Source organism: Galeopterus variegatus, unplaced genomic scaffold (genome assembly GCF_000696425.1).
Source record: "Galeopterus variegatus unplaced genomic scaffold, G_variegatus-3.0.2 Scaffold2028, whole genome shotgun sequence".
Classification (NCBI taxonomy): domain Eukaryota; kingdom Metazoa; phylum Chordata; class Mammalia; order Dermoptera; family Cynocephalidae; genus Galeopterus; species Galeopterus variegatus.
Genome location: NW_007728139.1, coordinates 300,414 through 310,672, shown reverse-complemented (window position 1 = coordinate 310,672; position 10,259 = coordinate 300,414). Strand labels below are relative to the sequence as shown.

Sequence of the window (10,259 nt, the reverse complement as noted above, 5' to 3'; positions counted from 1 at the left end):
CAGGAATGTCGCTGCCGCCGCCACCGCCGGGGCCGCTGCCGTTGAGGAGGAGACGGAGGAGACCGACGTTGTTAGGTAGGACCTTTCGACCCCCCGCTCCTTCGGGCCTGCCCGCCCCCTCCCGCCCCAACAGGGACCCTCCCGCCGCCGGCTGTCCCGCTCGGCCGCCGCGGCCGATTGTAACCAGTTCAAGAGGCTGGGGACCCGCGGCCGCGGAGGGGAGCCTGGCGCCGCGCTCCGTCCTCGCAGGCCGGGCGGGGAGCGGTTGCGGCGGCGGGGATACGGTCGGCGTGAAGGGCACAGGGGCTGGGGGAGGGGGCGCTTTCTCCACAGGTGACGGGCCCGCGGCCGGGGTCGGCGGAGGCCCTGTGGTGGCCGGGATCGCACCGGCCCCGCCGGGCGTCCGCTCCCCTCACTTGCCCTAGTCTTGGATGGTACGCGGGGAAGGAAGGTGGTGGTGTCTGTTGGCTGGGCTGCTGCTGTTAACGAGTTCCACCTGGAAGGGGGAAGGGGTGGGCGCGGATTCGCGGAAACAGTCTCGGTTGCAAACTTAAACGCCTTTCTGGGGGATCGGCCCTTTCACTTTTCCTTATCTCCCGGACTCCTCCCCGGGTTCTTTTCACCAATTTTCCATCTGCTGCTAAAGCGTGGGGGAGGGTGTGAGAAGTTGCACTGCGCAACCAAAACACATAGTGCTATCGGTTGACTGCGACTGGGTTGAGGCTTTGATATTGAGTTTTCGTTAGAATAACCTCTAGATTCATTCTGTTTCCACTAAAGAAAAGTATCGGGGTGGGGGTGGGGGGTGGGGAACCGCGCGGGAGCGCGCGCGCACTTATCCACATACAAAAAATACACTCCCTCACACCCTCCCTCCACGGCGTTATTAGAAATGCAAGTGAGGTAGAGGCACTGGGTACAGCTGAGGTTGAAACGTGCTCGGAAGTAAGGGCAAACTATTAAGACGTTTAGTGAAATTCCAAGAAAGTTGTAGAGGAGACGCTTATGTACTTTTACCATATGATGGAAATCCACTTTTGGCCAGTGCTTAATAAATGAGAATTTAAATGTTTTAAATCTAGACCAAAATAGGCATACAGATAGGTTTGTTAGCGCGTTTTTAAGTTTAAATTCCCACCGATCATTTGCTTTGTGATAGTCAGGAAACTGACAACATCTTAAATGTTCAGATGTAAAACGGTGAAATGAGTCGCTATATTTACTAGTCTTTGCTTATGCCGCCTTCTACAGGTGTTGCGGGGGGGGGAGGGATGTGAGTTGCCGGTTCCACTTAAATCCACAAACAATATTCGGTTTGAACAGAATGTTACAGGATGTATATCTGCATTGAGGATCTCATTCACTTCGTGGAAGATTTCTCTAAATTTCCGTTTAAAATGGTTCTAACAAAAATTTCATCTAGATGCAACTATTCGGAAAAATATTTGGCTTAAAAATATACCAGTAAAATGTGTTTGGAAATGTTTTACTGTCAATTCCAGTTTATTTGCTACCATTTTGAGTTACTTTCTCATTTTTTGCTCTTTCGTCTGTTCTTTATAATTGACCCACATTTCTCGTGTCTGTAGTACATAGAGCAGAGGAAGAGAGTGGTAAGTGTTGGTCACCAAAAACTTGCAAAGGCATGGGAGCGCTTCATGAGTAAACATACTGGATTGAAAGGCAAGGTATACCTGTGCTTTTAACTTTCAAGCAATAGCGCTGTTGATCAGTCAGAGGGCACAGATAATTAGATAAGTCTTTTTGATTGTCATGTGTAGGCTTCATTTTTAAACCTAGATCAGCATGTCTTATTTTACCATTCTTTGTACATTTATCATTAAGAGCATTTCGGAGTGGGGAATGGTCACAGAATTTACTGTTTGTCGGTTTAGTGCCACCCCCCCCATTTAAACTACATTAGCAATTTAAAAAATGTGTTGCAAAATTAATACCTTAATTCTCTCACGTGGTACTTATGCTAAATGTTCTGAAAATGATCTGCCCTCCCCTCCCTTTTTTTGTTTGAAATGCATATATAGTACACTTATTCTTTTGGAGAAAATTAATTATTTTGACCTTGAAAGTTAAAATTTTTTAAGGAATAAAATATTGTATCTGCATATCTTTTTTGGATTTGAAGTTATAGTACAGCTTAGAATAATAGTTTCGTGACTCACTTTTTTAATTAAAGAAAAAGTTATGTCTCATGAAGACTACTAAACTTTTTCAACATTAGTACATAGGACAAGTGTTGCCTTTAGTATACACTTTTTAAATGTGAAATGGCATAATAGAGATTTTCTTAGGAGCTACAGAATAAGTTTTGTGACATCTTCAGTTTCTGTAGATAAGAACTATTTATTTGGGCTTTAAGATCCATAGTTTTTTCTTTGTACACCAAGACGCTATGCTGATATTATAACTGACTCAAGAAGCATTGTATGGTATTCTGTTTTAATAATGTCTGTGTTCCCAAAAGACGTTTGAATCATACATTCAAAGTACACCAGGGGGATTTAATTTCTAAAAGAACTGGGAAGAAACTTTGATAAAGTGATCTGTCATTTGGTAATTTGAGTAATCAAGCTCTTACTTAAGTGCAGACTTCTGTTGATCATTTTATCAAACTAGGGAAAACCATATTGGAAATTAAGGAAAATAGTTCAATGCTAAGAATTTTAAGTATGAACTTTAATTGATTTTCAGACACTATTCTTTGGATCCCTATGATTTTTTTTCCTCGATAACTTGTGGCTTCCTCTGACAGCTCACCCTCCCAAACCAGGGCACCTTCTATTTTTATCTGTAAATGTATTGTACTTAAATATAAGAATTCCTTGGAAAAGAAGAGTTTATCTGCATTCAAAAAAATTTTTAAACCTCTGATTTGTTCATTAATTCATATTATTTTTATTTAGCACTTACTATGTGCCTGGCCCTGGGAATACCAAGATAAATTAGAGATAGTGTAGCTCAAACTTTGGTTGGAGAGGTAGTAAATATAAAGGAGTAAATAGTTAAAAGTACTAGCAAGTGCAGAAAAGAGAACAACTATATCAGGGCCTCTTTGGGAATCTTTTACCCATTTTAAACATTTTAATGTGACTTTTAACTGCAAGTAGGAGTTTGAACATGAGAGACAGATAAGGATGGTCTTTTTTTTCACTGTTTTGGAAGTTGACTGTCCACAATGCCTCGGATTTGCGGTGAAATGAAGCAGATTGTTAATACTGGGTCATATCTGTGTGTTTTACTCCTTAGAACTATTGGGAAAAATAATTATATGTAACCCTGTAATTTCATAGTTAAAGTATGACTATTATGTGTCACTTGGTTAGGTTCTCAGGCTTTTCATCATGAAGAGTTAATGGTAAAAGTTTTCATTTTTCTGGCTTCAGATTAGATTTAGCCTATTATCACTGACCAATATTTTATTGAGCAGCTAGGCACTGTGAGTGATACAAGGAAGTATAAAATATTGCTCCTTTAAAAGAACTTATAGCTTTGGTGGTGAGAGAATGACAGCTGAGGAATAGTTAAAAAATACCAGTTCAAGACACAATAGGTGAGCTGTATACAAGGCAGTACATATTGATTTAAAAATTGATATAATAGAATTTAGATAAAGGAGATATTACTTGGAGGTAGTGTAGGATTGGGATGGGGGGGGAAAGACATTTAGGTAAGTTGACATTATGGATCAAAAGCACAAGGAAGTATAAGAAAAATTGTCAGATGAGGAGAAAATATAAGGTAAAAATATAAGACCATCAGTTTGTACCCTGTGAGCCAAATTGAAAGAGTTGGGGAAAGTATTAACACAGGATAATAATGGAAGAGGGGAGGTGATGGAGAAATAAACACATACATTGGCGTTAACTATTCTAGTTGTATTTGGCATTGTCAGGCAGCCTTGGAAAAGCTCTTGGGTTTTAGTGTGATAGTTTGTCCACTTTCTTTCTGTTGATCATGTCCTCTTACTGATCCAAAATTGTACATTTCTTCTGTACTTCTCAGAGCCAAGATAATACCTCAATTTTTTTTTTTTTTTTGGTTGACTGTTTAGAGAACTAGAAGGGAATTAACATTCCTATGATCTGAGGAATTGAAAGATCCAGATTTCTACTCTTCTCTGTTAAGTGTGTAACTCTTCAGATGATTCTTTATAAAATAAGAGTTTTAAATCAACTAGTCTCTTAGGTAATTTTCTAAAGTTTGTGATATTGTAATTTGTTATTAATCTTGACCTTGCCTCATTTCATTACCAAAATTTCATTTGTCTTTGGAAGTAACACCTGCAGTTCAGGTGATACCACCATCTATTGCTAAAATTGATTCATTTTTCATTAAGAAACACTGACTCATTTGTCTTTTATTTTTTGTCTAGTAGCTAGTTACCAACCTCTCTTTGTCTTGGATTGCTCTTTTCAACTCTACTGTGGTAGTTCAGGTGCTTCAAACCTGTGGTATTTGTCCATCTCTTGGGCTTTGTGCCCCACCAAATCCAATCTTGTATTTCACTTTTAGGCTATTCTGTAACGGCTCCCTGTTGCTTATTACAAGGTCTAACTCCTGTTTGCCTTTGAAGACCTATAGTTATATCTTCTATCTTCAGCTTTATTTCTCTACTTTCCAATTTGGCTACTGTGCTCAGTCACGCCACACTAATCACACACCTGGAATGATTTCTCTTTAAAATCCAAAGCCTGTCTATTTTTCAAGGTTCCCTCAAGTCCTTTCTCTTCACTGAAACTATCAGTCTATTTCAGGGTTCTGCAAACTGTGGCCTCTAGGCCACATCCAGCCTGCTGCCTATTTTTGTATATTGGCTTTTTACATTTTGAAATAGTTGGGGAAAAAAAATTAAAAGAATAGTATTTTGTGATATGTGAAGGCTATATGAAATTCAAGTTTCACTGTCCCCAAGTAAAGATTTATTGTAACGTAACTATGGTCCTTCATTAAGTATTGTCTGACTGCTTTTGCACTGTTATGGCAGAGTTGAGTAGTGTGACAGACACTGTACAGCATGCATGCAAAGAATAAAATATTTACTACTTGGCCCTTTACAGAAAAAGTTTTTCTGAACCCTGATCTATTCCAATTTGTACTTTTCTTTCATTTCTTTGTATTCCTATTGCATTTATCATTTCCATAGTGTAGCACATTGTCTTTATCTCCTTGGCTATGGTACTATAAAGCTTCTTAGAAGTATAGTGTAGGAAAGTGCTTTTCAGCCTTTTTTTTTTTTTCTTAATCTGTGCTTCCTTTTAAGTCTCTACCCCTTCCTCAGATTCTTATTCAACCTCTTTACTTACTGTTCCCATTATTAAGAAAATTGTTAAACGTTACCTGCTGTTGTTTGTATAATGAAAATGATGGTTCTTCCCCTGTATAGCATTAAAATATTGAATGTCATGTTATGCCCTTCTCCCCATTTCTCTGTTCTCCAAAGTGGGGAGAAAAGGACTTAGGCTCTGGAAGGAAGGTGAGCATATTTATAGCACTGGCTTAGTGAACTTACCTATACACACCTTTGTACTTTCAAAACCTCTGACATGAAGCTAAGCAGATAGTAGCTAAGCACAGTAAATACTTAAGGATTGTTTATGTGGGTCGATAGAAATGAGTTGACCTTTGGTTCTTCTGTTCTCACCACAGAATAAGGAAATGGACTATGAAGAGTTTAGAATAACTTTCATAACAAGGCCTCAAGAATATAACACGTTATCAGAGGAGGGTGAAGAGTAACTAATGGGGTAGGCAATTAACCTGTTTGGGGATAGTTTTCAATTTTCAGCAGCCAAACTTTTTTTCCGAACAATAACTTGAAATATCAAAAGAAAAGTGGATAAAAGCAGAATTACCTTTGCTGAATTGGGTTTGGGGAGCTCATAGAATACTGCTTACTCATACCCTCCTGAAAGTACTTCCATCGAACCTTCAGGCTTACTGTTTATAAACCCATAATGTTAATGATCAAACTGTAGGTCTTGAAAAAAAACCTGGATTTTTAGTATTAGAATATTCTATACTAGACTTTATGGTCCCTGAGTATGTGATTTTGTTAATTGCGACCACAAATGTGATTGTCTAGTGGTGTAGGAACTGAGTGTTCTGAGTCTGGAGATTGATTCATTTATTCATCAAATATTCATTAAGCCCTCATTGTGGGTTTGGCGCTGTTCTGGGTGCTGAGATAATAGTTAAAAACAAAACAGAAAGTCCCAGTGCTTCCAGTTTATTTAGTCATTACATAAATTGTTGAAATTTTTGATAGGTTCTCTTTTCATTCATCTGATTTAGTCTTGAGACTAATTCATAGGAATGACTTTATAGGGTTCCCTTCTACCTAAAGGTTGCATGCTTATGTGGTAGAAACCTTGGTTCAAAGGTAGAATATTATGGAATATGATCAACTCTCCTACATTGTTGAATTACTTAGCTTTCTTATGTATGTTAAAATGGCTTTTTCATTTCCTTTTGATTTTTATAGCATCAATAAATTTGTCACTGAAAATTAGCAGCATTAATAAAAGTAATAAATCAGTGTTACACTTCATTCGTTTTTTAGTATGCAGTTTTTCATTGTGATTTTTAAACTATTCTAGACAAGTTTTCCTAAGGTTGTAGAATATAAGATAATCTTTGGGCTTGTAACTGTGTTTTTTGGTATTTGTTTACATAAGGGATATTTCACTTATTTGACTTAAAGAAGGTGGAGTACATAATTACAGGCTCTTTCTTCTGTGTAATTACGTCTTGGAAATGTAATTTCCTATAATAAATATTTGTGATTTTAAAAAAGTCTTTAAGCAGTCAGATATTTCAAATCAACTATATGTGGTATTATAGTCATCTTCATTTTAGAAAATTAGTTTTTTTAAGTATTATAAATAAAAATTAGATTATTATTTGGCTGAATACATCATTATAGATTGTAGTTAGCCTTCATTCTGCTGGCTTCATTTTTGACTATTTTTGATTTTAACCTATGTTAGGATTCATGCATTTATTGAGTAGCTATTATGTGGGAGGTACTCTTCTAGGCTCTTGGGATATACTGGTGAAATAAATATTTGTGACTTTGTGGCTCTTTCATTAAACTTGGAGTACGATGGGGAGAAGGACAGAGTTAATGACAAATAATAAAGAAATAAGTTGTAGAGTAAATTAAGAAGTAAGGAGTTAGAATGGGAATCTTTGGGGATTTTGGGAAAAGTTCAAAGGCAAGAATTTGCTTAGCATTTTGTGTTCCTCAGTGTGACTGGAGCAGAATGTAAAAAGGAAGAAATAGTATAAGTGTAGTCCAGAGGGGTAAGGGAGGTGTTGGAGAAGGCATATTTTGTAGGTCATTTAAAGGACTTGGCTTTTACTTTTAGGACCACTGGAGAGTTTTGAACAGAAGAATGCGAGACTGACTTATGTTTGAAAAGGAACGTTCTGACTGCTCTTCGAGTGGGGAAAGGGAAGGGAGCAGGAGTGAAGCAGGGAATTTAGTTTGGAAGACTTTGGATTAATCTTAGGCCAGAGGTGATGGTGGATGGGATCAGGGTTATAGCAGTAAAGGTAGCGTAAACTGGTAAGTTATGGATGTATTTTGAAAATAGGGTCAATAGGAATTTCCTGATACAGTGTAATAATTTAAAAGCGTAAAATATTTTTTAAAATTGTACCTTTTATTAATGCAATGGTTTTGTGAAAAGGTACAAAACAAAAAAGTTTTAATTTAAATTCTTAATTATTTAGAATTGATTTTTTTCATTTTTCTGGATTCCTTGTAGAGCTTGTAATTTGCAGAAAATCACTTTGTTATTAAAACACCACAAACAGGCATGTAATGGTTGAGTGGCCTAGTAAAATGTCTTAGAATACTTAGCTGTGGAGATAGCTTCATTTTGACAGACAGTTGTAGGACAGTTTCACAAAAAGATATGTATTGTCATTAATTTCTGTAAGGATATTTATCTAAATATTTCCTTGAAATAAAATATGTTTATAAGATAAAGGCAAAATGAGAGACTGTTGCAAACTATTAAAAGCAGCACTCTTGCTTAAGAAAGTAAAAGATTGTGCATGAAGAAACTTTCATCCTAATCTTAATAACTTCAAGTAGGTCGTTGCTACTTTTGTCTTCATTTCTTCATCAGTAAAAATAAGCGTGATACTAGATGAATAAGTTATGTGAAAGTAAGGTTACATCAGAAATAGAAAAGATATGCATGATTGACACAATCAGATATTACTGTTAAACGTATTTGAAAGGAATCTTCAAATTAAATCAAAGAGCCCACATATAGTTGAAGAAGGCCATTAGTTTATTAGTGGGAGCATGAAAAACAGAAGGTTTTTTTTTTTTTGTTCTTAGCACCAAATACAAAACAAAAAAACTGTATTGGTTAGTTAATGGAACACAATTTTGATCTGGATGTTAGGGGCCAGTGGATAGTTCACGTACTTGTATATAAACTATCCCAGTGTCCGAAATGAAATTTCCTTATAACCCGTTATAGCCAACTTCGTGAGATCTTTCTCTGTTGGGGTGGTAATACCATACTCACCCAAATAGCAAAATCCTTTTGAGGGCAAAGTGGCAATTTTTTTCTTGTCTAGGGTTTCTCAAACTTTTTTTTTTTTTTTTTTTTAATTTGGAAACACTTTTTTCAAACTAAGGCTTCTGAGTTAAGTAAACCTGTAAGTCACATAAAGAAGGCACTGCTCCTGGTGAGAGAGTTGGAAAGAGGGGGCAACTATTTGCTCAGTATCCTTCTTCCCCACCTCTAGGTGAAAGAATTTCTCCACCACAGTTTGAAAATCACTATGTGGTGGCTCATGGAATAAGCTCTGGAGCTGACTTCAAAATACCCAATAAGTAGCCTGGCCTGACAGTATTGTTAGAAGGTCAGGGATGTTCTTCACTGTGTCAAATTGGCAGTTTAGTATGAATTGGTGTGAAAACCATAAAAGTTACACAAAACTAACTTTTTAAAATTTACACTTTAATATTTATGATTCAGAGAGCACACTATCAAACTAATTAGCACATGTTAAAGCCTTTGTATTAAAATTTAACTTCAGTATAGTAAGAGTTTTATTTCTCTCTCAGATAAAAACCCTTCCAGTTTCCAGTGACCAGTGAAAGGATGATGACCTCATGCCTCCACCCATTTTTGTTTAATTTTAAGACCTTTTTCTGAAACTCTGAAATACATTTTATGATAGGATGTTTTCATTTCTTCTTTTAATTTTCTATCTTAAGTTATATAGAGTGTATCTCAGTATTTGGGGTTTATGGTATAGGAGAGCAAAAGTGAGTCTTAACTTTTAATAAGTAATAGTGTTCAGAATTATATTGAGTTTGAGTAAGCGTATATGAGAAATACTAACAAAGATGTGACTGTTACAGTAAGGATTAGGTTTGTAGTTGATAGTTTTCTATAATACTCAGGCCCTTACTACATTGTATTGTTATTTTTGTGTTCACCAATCTGTCTCTTAAACTGAAAGGCAAGAAACAGTCTTACACATCTTTGAATTGCTCTTAGTTTTCAGAATAGATGTTATGAACCCCAAATAAATCACTAGGTAAGTTTTCTTTTGATGTACATTTTAAAGTATATCATCTGTACATTTCGCTTTGCTAGTAAAAAAGAATAGATCTTGTATTCTATTGTGTTTTTGATTTTTTTCCTTAATTCTTAGCTATGGAATCATTGTGCTGTTTTCACAAACTAATTTCCCTTTTTATCACTGTGTATAACTTTGTTATCCAGTTAATACACTCTGTTTTCTTTTCTGTAAATATCTGTAAATAAAGTAGTCCAACTGTTCTTTCACACAGTTTAAGTAAAGAATGTTAAACTTAATGCTAGGTACAGATATTCAGTTTGGTCAGATTAAGATTTTTAAGAATTTTACTTAATTAAAATTAATTAAATTTATTAAAATTAAAAATCTGATAGGATTGGATGGGACTGCCTCAGTTTCCTTTATTTCTTGTTATTTTATATAGTGCTGCCAGATAAATATTTGTAAATCATAAGTCTGATCACATCATTTTTCATAAATCTTAAACAGCTTTCCATGGTTTCAAGAATCAAATTAAGAGGCAGAACTAATATTTATTAAGCCCCGTTTGTTTGCTCGGCACTTCACATTTTAAAAAAATGATTTAGTTCTTAAATTTGTCTAGATATGCAGCCCCACTTTATAGATGAAGGAACCATGTCTTAAGAGGTTTAGAGCTTAATGTTATC

General features: G+C 36.3%; 1 protein-coding gene across 2 annotated transcripts in view; it reads left to right on the top strand.

Annotated features, from left to right (window-relative positions):
- The window catches only part of ARHGAP5 (Rho GTPase activating protein 5), a 97,868-nt gene continuing 87,609 nt past the window's right edge, over positions 1-10,259 (top strand). For both annotated transcript variants that reach the window (XM_008580121.1, XM_008580120.1), the window contains exon 1: positions 1-75. The gene's annotated coding sequence lies outside the window, so the exon portion shown is untranslated. The remainder of the gene's footprint in view (positions 76-10,259) is intronic.